We start from the raw sequence: 22,907 nt of genomic DNA, 5'->3' as shown, positions 1-22,907 counted from the left end.
AGCTGTGATATAAAACCACTCCCGTTGCCATAAACTGGACACCTCCACGAAGGAACCCTTTGGCCATGGAACATTGGCACCTTTGCTTATTACGGCACCTCCGCACTCTGCATGTCGCCCCTCAATCATCTTCGGCTTCACATTAAAGGTCTTGAGCCATAAGCCGAAGTGTGGGGTAATGCGGAGGAAGGCTTCGCACACGACGATGAACGACGAGATGTGAAGGATGGAATCCGGAGCCAGATCGTGGAAATCGAGCCTGTAGTAGAACATGAGCCCTCTGACAAAGGGATCTAGACTGAAACCTAGCCCTCAGAGGAAGTGGGAGACGAATATGACACTTTCGCCAGGTTCGGGAGTGAGAATGACCTGCCCTCGAGCAGGTAGCCTATGCGAGATTTCGCCGGTCAAATACCTAGCCTCTCTTAGCTTCTTGATGTCCTCCTCTGTGACGGAGGAGGGCACCCACCGACCTTGAAGGTTGGATCCGGGCATGATTGTAGGTCTGAAGCGCCTAGCCTGAGCCTTGGGTGTTGGAACTCGAGGTGCGGGGAGGATTCAATTGAGCGCGAGAGGAAGGAGACAGGCCTAGGCCTCTTTATAAAGGGGATAAATATCAAGCGTCCTCCGCGTGGCCGTTTGGGACTTGCCTAAATCGAGGAGTCATACCAACGGGCACGATTGGGTTACCTATACCCGTATAGATGAGAATCCCGTGAAAAAAGGGACACGATCTCTGCTTCGACAGGACGTGCCAATAAAAACTGCCTCGCAACACGTGTAGTGGCAGGCTCGGAAAAATGGTTCATCATGACCAGACCACGGCAATACGTCACATTATGAAAAGCGGTCGGCAGATTGGATTTGTGGAAATATTATTCTCTCTACGGTGGTATGTGGAATTTGTTTTGAAGAGTCGGACACTATCCTTGTGTTCAAAATCTTCTATGGAGTATTCGGAGGAGGAACCCGCCTTGCAATGTCGAAGACAATCTGCGCGCCGGACTCATCGTCATTGAAGCCTGGTTTAGGGGCTACTGAGGGAGTCCTAGATTAGGGGGTCCTCGGACAGCCGGACTATATCCTTTGGCCCGACTGTTGGACTATGAAGATACAAGATTGAAGACTTCGTCCCGTGTCCGGATGGGACTCTCCTTGGCGTGGAAGGCAAGCTTGGCGATACGGATATGTAGATCTCCTCCCTTGTAACCGACTCTGTGTAACCCTAGCCCCCTCCGGTGTCTATATAAACCGGAGGGTTTAGTCCATAGGACAACAACAATCATACCATAGGCTAGCTTCTAGTGTTTAGCCTCTACGATCTCGTGGTAGATCAACTCTTGTAATACTCATATCATCAAGATCAATCAAGCAGGAAGTAGGGTATTACCTCCATCGAGAGGGCCCGAACCTGGGTAAACATTGTGTCCCCCGCCTCCTGTTACCATCCGCCTTAGACGCACAGTTCGGGACCCCCTACCCGAGATCCGCCGGTTTTGACATAGACAACGGGCACACACGAAGAGCAGCGCTAGCTTGCCGTGGTGTTATTACAACTAAAAAAAAGCTTGGAAAATAGAAGAATTGCCTAGAACAAGAGACGTTGTGGCTGGTCGAGACGGAGCTAACCACACCTATCCTCTATGCCATGTTAGCATGATGAAGCTGTGTGGCTAGTGGGGTGTTTTCGACCGACTGGCTGGGTCCCGAGGTCGAACCATAGGTACTACGTCTGATACAGTAAATTTTTACACGCACAATTTCCCTCCGTGCCGAGACATGGCACACCCTACCGCGCGGTTTCGGGGTCCTCCCGGGTGGTGCACGCATATATTCTTCCTGACGTGGGACGCCCTACCGCGCATTTTTGCTGAAGCAAGTAAATGAGTCGTCAAATCACGAAAGACCACTTTTCGCGCCGAGTACATCAGTGAAGCACGGTGGCTAGCTAGTTGGGCTAGTTCGACCGATTAGCTAGGCCGCCGCCACATTTGTTTTTTCACCCCTTTTTTATCTACTTGCCAGCAGGTAAATTTAAATATCCACCACGGCGTTGCTCTGGTGTTTGAGTGCGGCAGGATTTTTAATTTTTTGATTGACGGGAGTAGGCGCGGCAGGATTTTTAATTTTTTGATTGATGGGAGCAGGCGCGGCAGAAATTAATCACGATGACTCCGCCTATAAAACCCACTGCTCCCTGATGTGAGAAGTCGTCGACTGGTGTTTTACCATGGTGAAAACCAAAAGATTCCCCGCTCCTCGGCTGGCTCCCTCCGCCTTCCCGTAGATTGCATTGCCTTTCAGCCATTTCGCCCCCTGCATCACCAACGTCGTGCGCCTCGAGAAGCAGAGGGACTTCGGTGGTGTTTAGGCGCCCTCTGCATGGGCATGTCCATTTCTCGGCGCAACATGACCGTTGGATCAAACTCAGACGATGCAGATCAGTCACTGTAGCACAAAGCGTGTGGGTCTGTTTGGTTGCATTCTCATCTCAATATAGTTGTTTCCTCTTCGTGTATTTGTGTTAACCTACTAGTGTGGACTCATGCACCCTTCATGCACTCTGCCAAACACCCAAAAGTGGGTTAAGAAGGGAACTTTTGCTCCCATCCCGTGCACCCTTCATACACCCTGCCTAACACTATTCGTGCTTCATATGGTTCATGTTTCGTGGAGTACTGTACCACCGTACTCTCCGTGCGCTGTAGACCTAGTTCTGTTAACATTGATCTCACCGTTCATTCTCGACCGGACAGTCGAGAAAGCGGTACTATGTTACTACATTACTGTTCATATAGTTGACATGCGCACAACATCATTCGTTGTCGTCATATCTTACTACACTAGCAACAAGATTATATAGTACTGACGTATGAACCACTGCACATGCCTAGTAGTAGGAGCACTGTGTATGTTCATGTGGCTGCCGTGTTTCGCACTCCTCCATCGTAAGAGTGGAAACGCTTGCTGTAATCATTATTTTCTTCAGAAAAACAGTGGACACGCTCTACCGTGTGGATCCTCCTCCAGCCATGCACTAAATTACTCACTTTCACCGACGTGTGGGACAGCCAGCATCGGGGTCCACCAGCCATGCACTAAATTACTCCGTAGTACAGTGACGGTAGACTACCCCGATCGAAGCGCCGCAATAATGCCCAATGAGCCGTCAAATCACAAAACCCCCTCCTTTCCAGCCGTAAGTTGGACAGACGAAGCAACCATCATTTCACTCTTCTCTCTCAGCTTCCTCTCTACCCAACTCGCTTCTCCCTCATCTGGTTCCTCATTTCTTCAAGAAAACCCTGACCTGTTTCTGCCATTGTTCTTCTCTCCCAAAGAAGGAAAGGTGAGCGCATCGATGGTGTTGATTCTGGCCAAGGCCCGGTCTTGCAACTCCGAGACTGATCCTATAACTCCCTCTCTTTTCTTCTTTTGGGTTTGTGATTATGGTTTCTTTTCTTTTATTTCTATTTGACAGTTCTTGATGGATGCTGGAGCACCGCCCGAAGTCATGTCTATGGCTCTGGCCAAAACCGTCAAGGCTCACAAGCACCCCGCTGAGACTACCGCTGACAAGCTCAAAGCCATCGCCCTGTCCAAGCCCCCCTCTCCGGGATCCCTCATTAAGCAAGTCCAGGTAATATCTCTTCTTGACGATCTTTTTCTCGATCTTGATCGTGTTTTTTCATCTAACACGCAGTACTAGTACTAGTAGTACAACTTTCTGGGTGATCTTGCATGTGATTTTTGTGTGCCAAATGACGGTTCTAAATTCCTCTTTTGACCAAAACATGCGAGAGGTTGACACTGATTTCTTATAGATTACTTTCAACTACTCCCTCTGTCCCAAATTTCTTGTCTTAGATTTGTCTAGATACGGATGTAAGTATTAGATACATCCGTATCTAGACAAATCTAAGACAAGAATTTTGGGACGGAGGGAGTACTTTATGAACATCAATGCTACCTTTGAAGAGGGTATATTTGCCTCAGTAACTTGTGTTATGGATATTGCAAGTAATCCCTCTGCTCTCATGCCTTTGAAGACATGTTCTAGTGTCTTTGTTCACTCATTTCTGTGCGTATATGTAGTCGTATATGGAGTATAATATCGAAAATCATCTTATATTTCTGAACGGGGGTAGTAATAAAATATGGTTTCTGTTTGAATGAGAACCAGGTCCGCGGTGGAGATGAAGTTCTCAAAGTCATGCCGTGTGAACTGGAAGACCTGAGGATGAGTTCTACTACTAAACTATCCAGCTGTTGTGTCCTTGTCGCCACGTGTCCTGAACTAGTGTTTTCCTGTAGCATTGTTGTCAGGCGTGTTCTCGAGGTTGTACTTGACCACAGCAATTGCCTGGTTGTGCCTTCGATTACGAAGGGTGTGGTTCTTGTAAAGCTTCCCAACAAATCTGATGCGGCCTATCTTCATGATCATGTTTATGAGTGGAAAGACCACTCTGTTAGGTTCTCCAAGGTTGACGAGATGGTGATGGTGCATGTAGACATCTCTCACGAAGTCCATGACCTAGTCAGTTATGCGGGGTTCATCCCGTAGGTCGGTGGCAAGAAATAGTCTGCAGAGTTTAATTAGTGCAACTTTGCTTGTCTGTAGTAAGTACTATTGTTCAGTACTTGATTTGTGTTTGTGAACCCTGTATTGTTTATTAGTACTGCCGCTTTTGGTGTGTGGTCAGTCCTGAGAACGGTCTATGTTAATGTCTGTCCACTCAATTCAGTCTATATATTTTGAAGTATCCAGGTCATCTTTTTTGTGAGGACGGTTTATCGATTATGGTTACACTCCAATATCTGTATGGATAGCAGGGTTTATCGCACCCACCAGGATTTCCAGTCCCATGGATGTTCGGTCCATACGATTTGTCACGACCTTTGGACTGTTCTGCTTGTGGGAGTAGGCGGGGCCCCTGCATGCCACCCGTAGTTGGACGATCAAGATTCTGTTTAGTACTTCAACATAGTGATTTCCTGGTAAGAATTCACTCGTGTCACATCAAGTAAATCTTATTGATTTACTGTCTAAATCTTATTGATTTAATGTCATGTTTTCTTTCTTTTCCTGCAATTTTACGATGCAGGTTTTGCCATGTGACATTCATCATAGAATAAACCGTTTGGTTTGCTCTACGATGCCTATTTTTGCAGGTTTCACTTCTTATGTCGTGTCAGTAACGAAGGCACTGTCCATCACTTATATTACTGAAAAAAATTGGATCAGTCTGTTGCCTGAGTACAAGCTGAATCCCTATGATGAACTGCAGTTTGGTTTAACAAAAACGCCACAATTAGTCCTTCTCGTGTTTAAAAGAAATGAAGAAAAAAACTGGTTCACGGTCACGAAGCCTAGTCAAGTTAGAAAGCTGACCATAGCAGACCAGACACGATCGCCACTGTCTCGCACATCGGTACCACCTTCAGCAATGGATCGAGCACTGGCAGTTGCTCTAGCACTGACAGCGGCAGCAGCTCAGTCTGATCCAGCTGAGGATTGGGCACCGACCGCGTCAGCGGATCAGGCTGATCTACCGGAGGATCGGGCATCAACACCGGCACCTGCTCCGACACTGGCACCAGCTCTACAAGGAGCACCATCTCCGACAGCAGCGGCGGCTTCGGCACCTGCACCAACACTTGCACTTGCATCTGCTCCGGCCCGTGCAGCAGCAACCAAACAAGCAGTTGCACCGGCAACAGACTGGGCTGCAGTTCGCACTTCATATACCAAAGTCCTTACAAAAACCGACATGTCCACCTTCTTGGTAAGCATTGGCCGCCCAAGTGTTTCGTTCTTTTTTCTTTCCATGTTGTTTCGCATGATTCACTGTGTTGATCTAACTGTTTGGGTATGTCTTCTTGTTTGCAAACAGAGAATTCCTAGAGCAACGAGGGAGTCATTTAACAATCCGGGCGACAGCGGCCAAGTTTCTCTTACCATGCGCAGCCTTGGTGTGAATGAACCTGCTCAATATACCGTAAGTACAAAGGATGGTCGCATGATGATTGATGCTAAAGGATGGTCAAGGTTCAAATCTAAATCATATCTTGCGGTAGGGGATGATCTCAAAATCGAACTTTCTCGGCAAGGAGAGCTGGTCCAAATCAACTTTGAAATTTTTCAATAGCAGCACGCAACTGCCAAACTGATCTATCCTCCGAGAGATTTTGATGTAATAATCTGGCATGGTGAAACAAGAGTCCTATGTGTATAAGTAATACGACAGTATTATTTATCACATGGTATATCATTGATAGAATTGCAACTCTCATTGCTGGTTAGGAACTGTCGTTCGATTTCATTCCAACAGCTGTCATGCTTTATTCAATTCTGTGTATTCGCCTTGCGACAACATCAAAAACCAGCACCGTACCGATCGCTTGCAATATGAAAAGCGCTGAGGTAGAACACATGGGCCCCCAAACATGCAGGGTGGGCCTGCGGCCCAAAGTCCAAAACCGTGAGCCTGTCTGAGTATTATATTCTCAGCTGAACCCCCATAATGCACGTGCGTTGCACGTAACATCAAGATGCATTTGTATGAGTATTTTATCTTGTGAGAGAAAAGGATGAACGAGGGAAGGCCTTATTTGCAAATGTGGAGAGGTGTGTGGGTACCTTTTTGCAAAATTGCCATAGTTTCCTTCCTATCCGTCAGATATAAATCGGACGACCTATATTGCAGGATGGAAGGCACACCATCATCACCAACTCGTCTATACTTTGTTAAAAACAACTCTGTTTTTATAATAATATATGTTATATATATTCCCCTTGATTTTCCTTATGTATAAAGTTGTGATATAAAACATTTGTATATTTCTTTACAGAGGGACTATCTCTCTGTCAAAAATATATTTTTGTGTAACTAGTTACTCCTGTCTTTCTACTTCCTTTCACTAATATGTGGGGCATCCGGCAACGGGGTCCACGTGCCATATGCACAAATTAAAGTGCACAACTGCACGGTAGACACACCCCGGTCGTAGCGCCGCAGTAATGCCCAATGAGCCGTCAAATCACAACCCCCCCCCTTTCCAGCTTTAGCAGTAAGCTGGACGGACGAAGCGGCAATATTTCACTGGGCCTGAATCCCCTTCTCCCTTGTCTGCTTGTTCAGAGAAAACCCCCTCTCGGCGATTGCATAGGGTTTTCTCATGGAGAACCAGGTACGAATTCTTCATCCATCCCCGATAAATCCAAGTCCCTTGGTCGCGGGTAATCCTAGGATGGCAGCCGCCGCGGTTGATGCATTTTTCTTCCTACTGAATTTAGTGTGTTTCATTTGCAATGCCAGGACCCTATAGGTTTCTGCGCCCTCGGCGAGACGCCACACTTGTTCCTTCTCATCCTAACACAGGATTTTAAAACACGCACAGTATGTTCCTAGAATCCTCTTTTCTATCCAGGAGGGTGGGGTATTTTTGAACATGTTGTCGACTAATTTGGAAATTTGGATTGCTATATTTGGATAAAAGGTACTACCAGTACGATGGTCAACACTGACGTGAAGGAGGAAGTTATTTCTAGATTTGGATAGGGAATACATTTTGCTCTCATATTATTTTTCCTGCAGTGCATTATTTGCTCTGCCAGAACACATGTACTCAAGATGCTCGGCCTTGCCATAACTGAATACACCAGTTTAATGGTCACAGTGAAGACAAGCCATGGATATAAGTTTCGAGTTGGGTTCATGAACCAAGAAGATCGCTGTTTTTTTATGGCCGAACTTGGATAAACTTTCTCAAGTGTTACGGACTGAAATTTGGCGCACGAATGTTGATGGAAATAGCAGAACCTGGTCTCATCTTCACTGCGATCTTCCACCCCGACGTCGTTCCAATTGTTCATCCATGTTAGTTTTGTATCTGGTTCTTGCTTGTTGCCTCGATTACTTCTTAATCCACCTATTCTGTCTAACTAATCACAATTTAACTTTAGAAGTAGCAACAAATCTCTCACGAAGATGCTACTTCTAACTAATATTTTCTTATAATTGGTGGCACGTGTAGGTTTTTTCAGAGTTAAGCAGGCTGCTCGTTTGTTATTCTGTAACAACTCGGCTGTTACTGATGGCACTGAAGTTGACTGGGACGACATCCACAAGTTCCTACACTTTATTGATCGTCTTGAGGTCCTTGTGGGGCGTTTCAATGGTGGAAGGCCACGTGGGATATGTGTGCCACTGCTGCACTTGTTGAACAGATCCAACTGTGTCGAGAAACTTATGGTACGAGCTGTTTTCTGTTATATATGTTGTTCATAAACTATTGCTTATACACAGTTTTACAGATGTGATCTTCTTGAAACAGAAACTGCCCAGTTCTATTGTTCCTATACAGATGCCTGACCATGGTCGGGTCAGACTTGCGCTTGGTCACAACATGGTGTTTATGTCGACCTACTCCATTCCCCTTGGAGGTGAAAAGATACTTATTCATGGGTGGTCTCAAATAATGAAGGCCCGTCAATCTTGGAGAATAAGACAGAAGATTATGTTCCTGCTTTTCCATGGCTCTAAAGCGAATACCCTGTTTATTGACCATATTGTGAGATGAAGCCGCTTTCAGAAGGTTGTGGATGTGCGGGGTGGCGCCTGGGCCTTGTCCTGGGGCTCGGCGGCCTCACCCTTGGTTAACTGTAGGCAAAGTAGCACTGTTCGAGGCGTGCTTTGTACGGTTGAACCTGTATAAATACTCACTAGCAAAAATGCCCGTGCGTTGCAACGGGAGGAAAAAACGTTGTGTATACCAAAACATCCACCGGTGTGGCTCGATAGACCCAGGCGATGCCGCCTGGTGGCAACGGCAAGGACGCGCACGCCAAGGCATGAAAGAAATGCATATCAGTCAGGATTGCAATGTTGCACTTGCCGCATCGGGGACCCTGGATCGAAGATGCTAGATCGATATTTTAGAGAGAAAAAATGAATCCTAACAAATACACCGTGAAATAAAAACAATATGTATGCACCACTATAAATATTGCCAACTGATTCATCCAATGTTGCATGTAGAATCCCGTTTAATTAGATCCACTGAAATTTGGGTATCTTTATTTTTTTATTTTCATCTACAGCCCATTACAGCAATGTTCAAATGTGGTGAGGTACGAAACTTTTTTTTAAATCTAGACAAAGCTCATGCATGCAGGCTGCTAGCCGATCGATCAAACTAATGCCCACCCAAAGGACACACCGGCGTGCACTCCACTCCACATCTGCTCACAACACCACCACATGATTTCAACTCCCTGAGGCACCTAGCCGCCAGCTAGACCTCATTGGACCGGCCGCATCACACATCAGCCGACCCACCGATGTATTTGCCCTGCGAGCTCTTTCTCGCCTGGACCGTTGCTCTGCCGGATCATAGCCCCGTACGGCCTTGGCACCATCGCCGCACCTCCTCGATACAATCACCATGTCATCTTCGGTCATCACCCACATGCACGTCCATCCTTCCATTGATTTAAATATCAAAGAAAGCTCGCCTCTTGTCTGCCCTCACAAGTTCTTTTCTTGGGCGACTTGCTATATGAGGCCAGCTAATGTATATAACATGGTACAAATTGGTTTAAAGAAACGATGTGGTACTATTTAAAATAATAGTCAATTTCTAGTTGGTTGCTGCCTATCAATGTGTCGCTTGGCTCACATCAAGTCACAATTTACATTTTTTTGTGGGGAAAGTCACAAGTTACATACTTGAGCGAATTAGTTTTAATATAGAAGCATGAGCTAGCTCAGCTGGACCAACGCTGGGGATTGTACAATGGGGCCATGGCATGAAACATTTTTATTAATGTATTGCAGGTTTATTTCTAGAAAAAGAAGGGGTCTTTAAAAAAATCATGACGGACTAAGAATACCTATTTCCTTTATTAGTAGGTATAGAGTATAGATATAGATATAGATGTAGATATAGATATAGATATAGATATAGATACGTCTGTAACCAAATATAAAGTTTAAATTGAACTATAAAAATGTCTTATATTTGGTTATAGATAGGACAACACCTAATGATTTTCCAAAATATATCTACTTATCAAAAAAATCATTCTTGAATTCCTTCTACATGTTTGAGTCAGAAACTGTAACCACCATAATAATCCAATTCAATGGCCAAGTAGCACAATTTAGCTCGACACAAGTCTGTATGAAAAGAATAATCATAGTTACTCGTTAAAGTGCGACATTGTACAAAAATTGCACAACAAGAGAAAAATGATAATGAATGTATGCAAGATAAGAACGGATGAGAACCCAAACATCAAAAGTGACATTGGTATATAGTCTATGTTATACTGTTAAATAACAAGCCTTCTATTATCTATAAGCTTCTTTGTGCTACACGAAACAGCAAATAAGATACTTGTAGGGGCTCATTATAGCAAACATACTTGCCTACAGATTGTTTGTTCTACCTGTGCGCGTAACCATCGAGTGCATAAATATTCCGGTGGTTCAACACTGATTGAGTTAAGCATATTCCTTGAGAATCCTCATGCCGCTGGCACATAGTACACTGCCTCCATTCTATATCTGCCGCCCTACAGTCAAGACATCATATAAATTCCGATCGGTCCCTCAGCTACGTCGTGGGTGTGCTATTGCTCCAATATATTGCCTCTCTAATCCACCTTGCCGTTATATTCATCTCAGTAAGTATTGTCCGGCAATTTTTGTAGTTGATTTAATTCGTTAGTAATATATTCCTACAAAGACAGTTCTGAATCTAGGAACAAAACTACCTACAAATTACTTTGATATGCTTCCAGTTCTATATGATTACAATATTTAGGAACTTAGATTGTCGTTGCATGGTGAATTGTTGTCTTTTGGTGCTTGACTGGGTCTGGTTGTTCTGGGGTGTAGCCTGAGCTCCCCAGTGTAAGATCTACGATTCTTTTGAACTCCCCTACTTGCGATGTTGGCCATATGCATGCTGGCATATTGACATGCTTTTTGAGAATGGATGTTTAAATACATATATTTTTTGTACGGATGTGCAAATAAGATTCTAAGTTTCTAACCCACTGACCTAACTCAACTTAGACAGGACAACATCAGAGAGGAGGAATGTCAATAATACTGAAGCAACAAAGTAATCATATTATGTTCTGCAACCATCAGTAGACAAAATCTCTGCCCTCCCCGTTCTTAAACACAATTACATGAAGAAAAGAACATGCTTTAGTTCTACGCACGTGGGTTTGTGGATAAACTAACCAAATCTAAATATGTATTTCTACAAAATAAAACGTTTATTGCTGAATCACAAATCCTTCCATCCAAGTGTGAATTTCATTTGTTCAATAAGAAGATTGAACCTGAGATAAAAGAAATTCAAAAGGACAAGAACACACATCACTTGCATTGAATCAGTGTAAAGAACATCACAAATATCACACGACCACGATTGTAATCCTGTGGACTGGCTAGGACATAAACAGTTAGGGGACCCTCAATACCCGACAAAATTTACAGTTAATTGCATAAACAAAGTGGTATAGCTGGAACTGAACAAATTGGAAACAAAATTTCAGTGGTAAAGACGACAAAAACATGTGAAAGAAGATTAGCCTTTGCATCACCTGCACGTGTGAACTCGATCTTAGTATTTAGATAGAGACAAATCATGTCCATTAGTACATCTATCAGGAAGAACACCATAGAGTGCATCCTTTCCACATGCTCGTACTGCAACCTCTGAAACTGGTGAAGGCTGTATGAGAAAAGTTATATGAACTAATCTGGTCTTAACATTGATCGGACAAAAGATTCAGAAGATTTGTTTTGAGTGTCGTAAAAGAATAATCGATTTCACCTTCCCCATAAAGTCTAGAGAAGCAAACGTTAGAAGCATAGAGGATTCAGTTTAGTAAAGCACTGCAGCCCGTGCGTTATACCTCTGAAATTTGAAAAACCGTCATACATGCGCGTCAGTGAACTCCTCGATCTGCTTCATGATTCACCGAGTCCTCCATGAGCACCTGGTCATCCAGTAGTTAGTAGTTACCTCATCATCCAGTCAACCCCGGTGCATGTCTCGCCCACCGCCTCCCATGTCTCGCCCGTCAGCTTTCCAGAGACAACTACAGTGCCGCACCGCTGGCTGCCGTCGCATCGCACGCGCCATCAGGTCGTCGTGCCCACAGCGATCCGTAGTGCTGCGCAGATGCATCAGCCACGCCGGATGCACGAGCTCCACCCTGTCCAGAGAGAGACATCGTGAACTTCGCTCTGCCGACTGCCGAGGGCCCGAGCCGCCAATCCGCCATCGCGTCAGATGGGCAAGCGCCGCCACGAGTGCTGGTCGACCGCTGCCGCGTCGTCACCCACACTGGGCGGTGGAGAAGTACGTTATGATGGACAAGGAGGATGTCATGCCACCAAGACCTGGCGGCCGCTAGTCATTGTTGTCGCCGTTCTCGTAGCCCCACTGCGGCTCCTGGGGCTTGTGCTGGCCGCCGCCTCCTCACCTCAATGTTACTCTGTGACTCGGCAGGAACTACAGGCTACCCTGTATTCATAGGCGTCAGTGACCTCACATAGTCACATGTGTACATCAGGCAGAATTGACTTCTTGAGGCATGTAATCATCACCGTTCATGGTAGATGTATAAACTGATGAGATACTATAGTATGTACCTTAGACCGGGAGAAATTCCGGCGGGCGGTGGAGCACGTGCAGACGGATCTCCGGCGAAATCGACGGCGTACAGGAACGGCGATGTCAAAAACTTGTAACACGGCGATGTCGGGCAAGAAACTTTCGATGCGATCTAATCCTGGTCGAGGGGTTCCTTCTTATATCATCAATTTCGGTGTACCGGACGGCTCCGTGCTCCTGAACATCTCCTCCTCGGACACAACTCCAAGACGCACGCAACATGTGTCAGGCCACAGCAAGCTGCAGTTCAGCGCGGGCATCTTCAGTTAACGCACGGCCAGGATTGAAGATGGAAGAAGGATCGGACGGCTCGCTGCGCTCGCCCTCCGAATGAACCGTTTTCTGTTACTGTTTAGTTTCCGTTGCCGTACTGTTCCGTCACCTGTTGTCGCTGGCTATATAAAGCCACTCCTCTCTCTTTGTAAGGTATGCCATTTTCTGTAATGAACAACTACCACTTTACAGCTAATACAGATAAGCATATTCGCCTCCGATACTCTCACGCGTTCTCGGTGACGAACCCTAGCGCTCCGATCCCCAATTCTCCTAGCTTGATCTAGGTTCGGGCATGACAATTGGTATCATGAGCCAGGCTGATCTTCGGCGAGTAGTGTAGCGGCGCTGAAAATTTTCTCCCTCCCTTCCCTCCCACTTTCTGGCGGCGATTTTGGGCGGCGGTGTTGGGCGGCGATGGAGGCGGTGTGGTGGCGCTGGCGGCGGTAGACTTATTCGGCGACAGCTCAGGATCAAGAACTGGTTTGCGGGAACTCTCTGTTTCCGTGGTAAAATTCCGAGTCCTTTTCTGGGTGGTGTTGCAGGGAAGCAGATCTCGTTGGGCAGCTCAAGTCTCAGATTTGTTCGGGTTCCCAGCGCTGCGGGCTGTAAAATTCCTCTCAGGCTGAGATTGAGATGGGGCGTTCGAAGCCGAGCTTGGATGAGAATGATATCGCGGAACTGTTGGCTCTTAAGGGCGAGGTGGTTCAGACTCGTGAAGATACGGCAGAGATGCGGGGAGAACTTGATGACCTGCGCAAAGACGTCCACGCCATGAACCTCAAGCAGGATACCATGGCCAAGGCGATGTCGGGGGTGCAGGAGGTGGTCTCAGCTCTGAATACGCAGCTGTCGACTATGGCGGATATTCTCAAAAATTTCAGCAACAATCGTGCTCCAAGCCCGGGGCAACCAATCACAACCCAAACAGTGTCGGACATGGACATACCCCAAACTTCTCGGGAGGCTGCAGAACCTGATCCCACGAGACCGTTGACTAAAGAACTGCGCAAGCGTTTGGCGTTGGAACAAGAGAAAACCAAACAGTGTGCACTCCAACTACCGGCCAGTTTACCTCCTGTCCGAGTATCCACTAGATCAGCTCCTCCGGGCTTTGCAGACGCACCTCGGCGTGACACACATTCGGGCAATGCAACTCCTACAGCAACTTATCGCACTGCCCATACTGCTGTATTCAATAACTTTCAGCCACCAGCAGTTCGAACACACTGGCAGGATTTCTACCGACAGTATGAACAGGAAATGCGTACCCAGTTTCTGAAATCTATCACTAAAGGACCACGATTGGATTTCCCTTCATTTGATGGGGATAATCCAGGAGGATGGATCAGACAGTGTGAGAAGTTTTTCCAAATGTCAGGTACACCTACTGAGTACAAAGTCAACCTTGCACAAATGCATGTGGTGGGCAAAGCAGATGTTTGGCTCAGACGCTCGGGTATCTTGGCAAAGAAACCTACATGGTCTCAATTCTGCACTGAAATTCTACACAAGTTTTCGTCCTCTAGTTCCTATGATCTAACAGAAAAGTTCCACTCTTTGAAACAGAACACTCTAACTGTAGCAGAATACACTGAACAGTTTGAGGAGCTCATGGCCGAAGTTCAGCAGGAAAACCCTGATATTTCAGAAAGTTGGTTTGTGAGATGCTATGTTAATGGGCTCAGATCACAGTTGAAGTTCCAGCTGAGGCCTCTCAGACCTGTTACCTTGACTGATGCTTACTGGTTGGCAGTAGATATTGAGCAAGGAGCACCTCTTAAGAAGCAATTTCCACAGTATTCTTCTAATGCAAAAACATCTTCTCTGTTTCCTAAACAGCACACTTCTCAGTCTGACAAACCCAATGAATTTAAACCTCCTGTCACAACTCAGAGGGCCAGAGAACCAGGCAAATGTTGGAGGTGTGGGGATCAGTGGTTCCATGGGCATAAGTGCAAGCAAGCACCTGTGATTAATGTTCTTACTGGTGAAACACCTACTGACAATTCAGGAGAACAAGAAGAAATGGAAGAACAGGAACAGGAAGAGCAGCCTATGGCAGAAGAACAATGCATGAGGATTTCTTTATAAGCTATGCAGGCAGACAGTGTTAATACCATTTCCATTGCTGTTTCTGTGGGAGGGAAACAAGGAATTGCCTTAGTGGATTCTGGCAGCAATTCCACCTTCATGAGCTTAAAATTTGCACTCCAAACTTCCTGTACAATCATCAAAGATCAATCCAGAGCAGTAACTGTTGCTGGAGGGGGAAAGTTGTGGTCAGGTTCTTACATTCCTACCACTACTTTTACTGCTGGTAACACTCAGTTTCAGCATCACTTCAGAGTGTTAGACCTACCAGGACATGATGTTGTATTGGGTTCAGATTGGATGGCACAGCACAGCCCTGTAGCATTTTCTTATGATCCCAGACAGCTTATTATCTGTCATAATCAGAGTAATTCTATCACTATTCCAGCTTGTGAAACCCTGACTGCAACCAACCAGATTGATGCTTTGGAACTTAACAGGATGCTCCTCAGTGGTGCCCCTGCTTTTGTGCTCCAATTAGCAGAAGATACCACTCTTGTACCTGCTACTAAGGACAGTGCCCCCCCTGCAGTTATGGAAGTCTTGCAAGAATTTCAAGAGGTTTTCAAGGAGCCACAAGGACTGCCCCCAGTGAGGGAATTAGATCATGAGATTCCTCTCAAACCTTATGCTGTACCACCTAATTCTAGGCCCTATAAAGTTCCACACATGCAGAAAAATGAGATGGAGAAACAAATTCACCACTTGTTGCAATCTAAGATGATCAGAGAAAGTCAAAGTCCTTACTCATCTCCAGCCATTTTTGATTATGAAGAAAGATGGGTCTTGGAGAATGTGCATTGACTACAGAAAATTAAATGCAGCAACTGTAAAAAAACAAATTTCCCATTCCGGTTATTGAGGATTTGTTGGATGAGCTCCATGGAGCAAAATTCTTCACCAAACTGGACTTGAGATCCGGATATCATCAGATCAGAACATGACAAGGATATTCCCAAAACTGCATTTAGAACTTACTTTGGGCATTATGAGTTTTTAGTGATGCCCTTTGGGCTTACCAATGCACCAGGAAATTTTCAGGCCTTGATGAACAAGATCTTTGGTCCTTATCTCAGGAAGTTTGTGCTAGTATTCTTTGATGATATACTAATCTTCAGTCAAACTCTTGAAGAGCACCAGGAACACATCAGAATAGTCCTGCAACTCCTCAAGGAACACCAACTATTTGTGAACAGGTCCAAATGTGTGTTTGCAGTTCCTCAGGTGTCCTACTTGGGTCACATTATCTCGGGTGAGGGAGTATCAATTGACCCAGCAAAAATTTCTGCGGTTGCTGACTAGCCAACTCCAACAACACCAACTCAGTTGAGAGGTTTTCTGGGATTATGTGGCTATTACAGGAGGTTTGTCAAGAACTTTGGTAGCATAGCTCGACCCTTACACAATATTCTCAAGAAAGATAGCTTTGTGTGGTCCTCTGCACAGACACAAGCTTTCAGGAATTGAAACAAGCACTGATATCTGCTCCACTTCTAGCTCTTCCTGATTTTTCTGTTCCATTTGTGCTTGAGACTGATGCTTCAGGCACTGGGTTGGGAGCTGTTATGATGCAACAAGGTCAACCAATTGCTTATTACAGCTCAGTGTTGTGTCCTAAAAATGCTGCATTGTCTACTTATGAGAAGGAGGCACTAGCAATCATGGAAGCTTTGAAACGATGGAGACATTATTTCCTGGGCAATGATTTAATTATCAGAACTGATCACCAGAGCTTGCAGTTTATGACAGATCAGAAGATTTCCACTAGTATTCAACATAAGTTAATGCTCAAATTATTGGAGTTTAACTTTCAGCTGGAATACAAAAAGGGGAAAGAGAATATAGTGGCTGATGCACTATCCAGAAAATATTCTTGCATGGCAATTTCTGTAGCTACTCCTCAGTGGATTTCTCAAGTTGAAAATTCTTATATCAATGACCCCCACTGTCAGAAACTATTGGAGAAGCTGTTGGTCACTGCAACTCACACTGTCAACAATAATTATCTTCAGCATGGCATAATCAGACACAAAGGGAAAATTTATGTGGGCAGAGACACTGAACTGAGACACAGGATTATGCAGGCACTACATTCTTCTGCTATTGGGGGCCACTCTGGCATGAAAGCATCCTACAAGAGATTGAAACAAGTGTTTTATTGGCCTGGGATGAAGAGGACATGGATAACTTTGTTCTGTTGTGCCCTGTCTGTCAGAAAAACAAGGGGGAAACCTGCCCATATCCAAGGTTTTTAGACCCACTCCACATTCCTGACATGGTTTGGACACACATCAGCATGGATTTCATTGAGGGTCTGCCCAAATCCAATGGGAAAGAAGTGATATTTGTGGTAGTGGATAGATTGTCTAAATTTGCTCATTTCATTCCCTTGTCACACCCTTACACTGTTCAAACAGTAGCTCGAGCATTCATTGATAATGTTATGAAGTTACATGGTCCCCCTCTTGCTATTGTTTCTGACAGAGACTGCATCTTCACAAGTAGACTGTGGCAAGACATTTTTGCTGCCATGGGGATTGAACTGCGTTACAGTTCAGCATACCACCCACAGTCTGATGGGCAGACGGAACATGTTAATCAGTGCATTGAGAATTATTTGCGTTGTATGACATCTCTAGATCCAAAGAAATGGGCACTGCATTTATCCATGGCAGAGTATTGGTACAACACGTCTTTTCATTCATCCCTGCAGAAAACCCCCTTTCAGGCGTTGTATGGTTATCCTCCTCCGGACCTCCAACTCCCAGCAGCACTTGCTACTACTAACCAAGAAGCAACAGAGTTTCTGGGGGACAGAAATGCAATGTGGCAGCAGTTAAAAACCAATCTGGCCAATGCTCAAGCTCGAATGAAGAAGTATGCAGACCTTAAACGTTCTGAGCGACAGTTTCCAGAGGGAGACATGGTGTATCTCAAAATGCAGCCGTATCGTTTGAATGCTTTTGGCGCTCGTTCTCATATCAAGCTTCAGAGCAAGTTTTATGGCCCGTTCCGCGTAATAGCAAAGGTGGGAAATGTGGCCTACAAATTGCTGTTGCCGGATAACGCTGCCATACATCCGGTTTTTCACGTCAGCCAACTCAAGAAACATCTGGGACCTCAGGCAGTTCCTTGTGCTGGCCTGCCTTTGATCGGTCCGAATGGGCGTGTGTGCACGGAACCGTCATGGGTGCTGGAGACGCGGCAGATACCCCGCAACAATGTGGCTGTGGTTCAGTGGTTGGTACAGTGGGAGAACCTGCCTCCTGAAGATGCGTCCTGGGAAGATGCAGATTTCATGAAGAAGGTGTTCCCAGCTTTCTTCAAACAAACGGTGGATCGTTGGTTCAATCGCCAAGCTCCTTGAGGACAAGTTCGCTCTCAGCGGGGAGTATTGTCAGGCCACAGCAAGCTGCAGTTCAGCGCGGGCATCTTCAGTTAACGCACGGCCAGGATTGAAGATGGAAGAAGGATCGGACGGCTCGCTGCGCTCGCCCTCCGAATGAACCGTTTCCTGTTACTGTTTAGTTTCCGTTGCCGTACTGTTCTATCACCTGTTGTCGCTGGCTATATAAAGCCACTCCTCTCTCTTTGTAAGGTATGCCATTTTCTGTAATGAACAACTACCACTTTACAACTAATACAGATAAGCATATTCGCCTTCGATACTCTCACGCGTTCTCGGTGACTAACCCTAGCGCTCCGATCCCCAATTCTCCTAGCTTGATCTAGGTTCGGGCATGACAACATGGACTCTTCTCCGAGTCTGAGTTCGAGATGTGTGGGGAGCTCGATGACGTTGGGAGGGGCGAGGTTGGGGAGAGACGACGTTGGTCTGCATCCCTGCGACGGAGGTGGCTATGGCGGGCTAGGAAGGCTGCGGCGGCGGCGACACACGCAGAGAAGAAGAAAGAGCAGACCGAGCCAGAGAAGAAGAAAGAGATCGAGCCGGCTGTGCTTTCTTTTTTTAAGGCCCAACAATGGTTAGTTCACGGGAGGCACAAAAACGTACTAAACATGGCCTGGCCCAATAGATATTCCAGGAGCCCAATAACGAACATGGCGCAGCCGAATAATATTTCCAAGGAAAAATTTAGTACCACCTCGGTTATAACATCAACAATAATAATATGGGTGAACGGATTAAAAATTGGGCAGTGATCTGCGCCGGTGCACCGGCCGAACGATTCGGCCGGTCAGCTGCCCACCGTCGGATCGCTTTGCCCAGGGCCGTTAGATCACGCCCTTCTATTGCTTCCTTCCTCGACAATAAAATCACATTGTGCACGATGACGCTTCGAGGCCGCCGGTCACCGTCCTCGCCGCCGGTCTCCGTCCTCGTCGCCGGCTCGCGGCCCTCGCCCCCGGTCGCCGGTCGTCGTCCTTGTTGCCGCCAGGTCGCCGTCCTTGCCCCCGCTTGCCGATCTCCGTCCTTGTTGCCGCCCGTCGCCGTCGTGGTCCCCGGTCGCCGTCCTCATCGCCCCCGGTCGCCGGTCGCCGTCCTCGTCGCCACCGGTCGTTCGCCTGGCTCCCCCGGTTGAAGCTTTTTTGTCATTACCGCTTGAAGCTTTTTCTCCTGGCGGTTGAATCTATTTCATTGCCGTTTGAAGCTTTTTCCACCATTGAAACTTTTTCCCGCGGTGGAAGATTTTTCCTCATGCCACTCTTGAAACTTTTCCTCTAGCTAGATGACGCTTTTCCACAAACGGTTGAAGCATATTCTTCCTGGGTGGAAGCTAGACATGGCTGGACGGCGACGGTATTTTGAATGGATGTAGCAAAAAACTTCACCGATAGTAGCAACAAAAACTACGGGTGCAGCAAAAATCAAATACAGTCGCCGTCTTCGCGAGGTCGCAACTCCGCCTTACATGGATGTAGCAAAAACTTTAGCGGTAGTAGCAAAAATCTATTACGGTTGCAGCAAAAATCGACGTTTGTCATCATTCGCGAGGTCACAGCTCCGCTTGATGGATGTAGCAAAAAACTTCACCGATTGCAGCAAAAAAATGACGTGGGTGTAGCAAACACAAAAAAACAAAAAGAAAAAAGTTTCCATCATTTTTAGAAAAGCTTCGACTGTAGGTTGAAGCATTTCACACATACGATTGAAGCTTTCTCTACAACGGATGCAACTTTTTCTGGTTATGCAGTGTATGGTTGTAGCTTTCTTTTTAAAATGGTTGTAGCTTTTTTCATCTATGGGCGAAGCTTTCCTATCAACGGTTGCAGCTTTTTTCTTTGTAGCAGCCTTGGTTAATGCTTTCTCTATCGTTTCGGGTTGAAGCTTTTTCATCAAGGGTTGTAGCATTTTATGTCGACGGTTGTCGCACTCCGCCATGGCAATGACTGCTTGCAGCTTTTGATGTATCTGGTTGAAGCTTTTTTCATCTGTCGACGGTTGTAGCACTCCGCCATGGCAATGACTACTTGCAGCTTTTGATGTATCTGGTTGAAGCTTTTTTCATCTTGGTTTGAAGCATTTTGGTTAACGGTTGTAGCATGAGGGCCTGCGGCAGGTTCTGCAATGCCTTCTGCCATGTCTGCAGCGCGAGCGCCGCCGTCCTCGCAGCTCGCCATCACCATGCTCGCCATCCATGATGGCAGCTCTCCTGGGCACCGGTTGCAGCAGGCCACGACGCGGTCCCAGCTTCCGCCGGGGCCGGTGAGCGAGGACGGCGAACGGCGACGGGGACGGCCGGCGCGGGTGACCACCGGCGATGAGGACGGCCGGCGGGGACGGCGAACGGCGACGAGGACGGCCAACTGAGGTAGGGACCGGCGAGATGAGAGAGAGAGAGGAAGCAGCGCAGCCCACCCATGAGTCGCGAGATGAGATCCGCGAGATCCGCAGCGCCACCTGTGCTCCAACCGGCGAACGGCGAGGGCGAGCGGCGACGGCGACGGCGAGATCTGCGCGGAGTTGGGGCTAGCCGGCGGCAGGATCTGAAGGAGGAAGAAGGGGATCGGGAGGAGCGCGAGCGTACGATGCGCTTCGCCTCGCTTCGATCGAGTGGCCCGCGTGGGACCGGCGGAACGGTTCGGCCAGCGCACCGTTTCTAAACACTATCCTTAAAAATTTGGTGAAACGCACCTTACTTTATTAGTAGGTATAGATACTGCTTTCAGGTATGGTTGTTAAGTGCCCCTGCTGGTTTCAGTTAAGGTTGTTAAGTACTCCTGCTGCTTTTATAGTCTGCCGTGTTTCTTCAGTCCTGTCTTCCTCCAGCCGCCAAAACCAAACCAGCGCCGACGGGGCCGCCTGCTTCCGCCTCCCACGGCTGGCTGCGCCTCAGCGCACGCATCGCCGGCCCACCATCTCCTAAATCGTTAACGCCGACGTCCGAGGCCTCGCCGTCGTCCTCCGCGCGCTTTGGTGCGCTCGCCGCGGCGCCGCCCTCTCGCGTTGTCAACATGGTCAACAAACAACAGGAATCAGCAGAAGTACGTGGAGAGGATGACAGTATGGGCCCACCATGTCAGCCTATTGAAAAATAAAATGCTTCCTCCTAGTGTTTTCCTGACATCTGGGACCCACGACATTGTGAGCGTATATAGTCAATAGATAAGAGAACAGCACAAGATCGGCTGACACCTGGGACGTAGCTGCTTGGGCAGTATTTTTTTTGTTATTATTGAGACGGAGCAGGGTTTGAACTGGGATGTGGCCCGTCTAGCCCAGGCTTATATTTTATGTTCACCATGTGACCAGCCCAGCTATTTTTTCTTTGTGAAAATGAGCCCAGTTTATTTTTTCTGAAGAATACCCAATCCAGGCCTACTTATTTTTCTACGCCCTCATGCGCTGCAACTCTTTCAAGACGCCTGCAAATCTTGGAAGTAATATGAAATGGGTTGTAAATATGAAAATAGATGACAAATTGGCAATTACTTTATAACTTCTGAATTTTTTCATATTTTCAGATTCCTATTTCACTGGGCATTAACCTAATTTAAATATATCTTCAAAGTACTTTAAATCTGGCTCGACATTTCGGTATTAAAAATAGTTTGGAACCCACAGAAATATGCGAAATTGACCCTGGCCAACCAAAAAAATGGACTGCAATAAATTGCATAAGAAGTCGCAATGAGCTATATATAAATTATTAAAAAAGAGGGAATGGTCTGACTTATGGGCCTATTAAGTTGACGCGTATGCAAGATTTTTTTTAGTTATTATATACGTCAACAAACGATTCTAGGAGACGTAACTGTTGGATGTCAATCCAACGGCCGTCGTGTTTCTTCAATCTCTCATCTTCTTGCTCCAGCCGCCAAATCCAGCGCCGGCGGGACCACCTGCTCCCGCCTCCCGTGCAGGCCTCACCGCCCCCTACTACTCCCACCACTGGCCAGGGCATCCCTCTACTCACCCACACCCCATGTTATTCTGCGGTGACGGCAGCCTCACACCGCAGCCGAACCAGTGAACCCTTGTACTCCTCTCCGCGTGGGCATCCACTGCCGCGTCTTCCCCGGCTCCGCGTCGTCCCCTTCCTAGGCCTCGCCGTCGTCCACCGCCCTGGTGCTCTCGGCGCGGCGTGGTCAACGTGGTCAAGGAACGACTTCCATCGGAAGAGTACTGTCGTGGAGAGGCTGACAGCTGGGTCCACGGCAGCCGTAAGGAAGTGCCTCCTTATTACGCGGAAAATAATTATTCCTCCACCTGACAGCAAGGACCCACTGGACGGGCCACTGTATTTGGCAAAAAAACGTTTCCCCCCTGACTGCTGGGACCCACCGGACGGGTCACCGTATTTCGTGAAAAAAACGTTCCCCCTGCTGTCAGCTCGGACCCACCGGAAGTGCCTCCTTATTACGCACAAAAAATGAAT

The 22,907-nt window shown here is 46.8% G+C and overlaps 1 long non-coding RNA gene across 1 annotated transcript; it reads right to left on the bottom strand.

The window, feature by feature from the left end:
• Positions 1-10,028: 10,028 nt before the first annotated feature.
• On the bottom strand, positions 10,029-12,848 carry LOC123166208 (uncharacterized). Its single transcript, XR_006483397.1, has 3 exons — positions 12,681-12,848; positions 11,939-12,552; positions 10,029-11,744 (listed from the first exon to the last, which is right to left on the bottom strand). It is a non-coding gene; the product is annotated as an uncharacterized lncRNA (long non-coding RNA).
• Positions 12,849-22,907: the final 10,059 nt, after the last annotated feature.

The sequence above is a fragment of the Triticum aestivum genome, chromosome 1D (assembly GCF_018294505.1).
Source record: "Triticum aestivum cultivar Chinese Spring chromosome 1D, IWGSC CS RefSeq v2.1, whole genome shotgun sequence".
Lineage (NCBI taxonomy): Eukaryota > Viridiplantae > Streptophyta > Magnoliopsida > Poales > Poaceae > Triticum > Triticum aestivum.
Note: the sequence above shows the minus strand (reverse complement) of the source record. Positions and strands in the feature narration are given on the sequence as shown.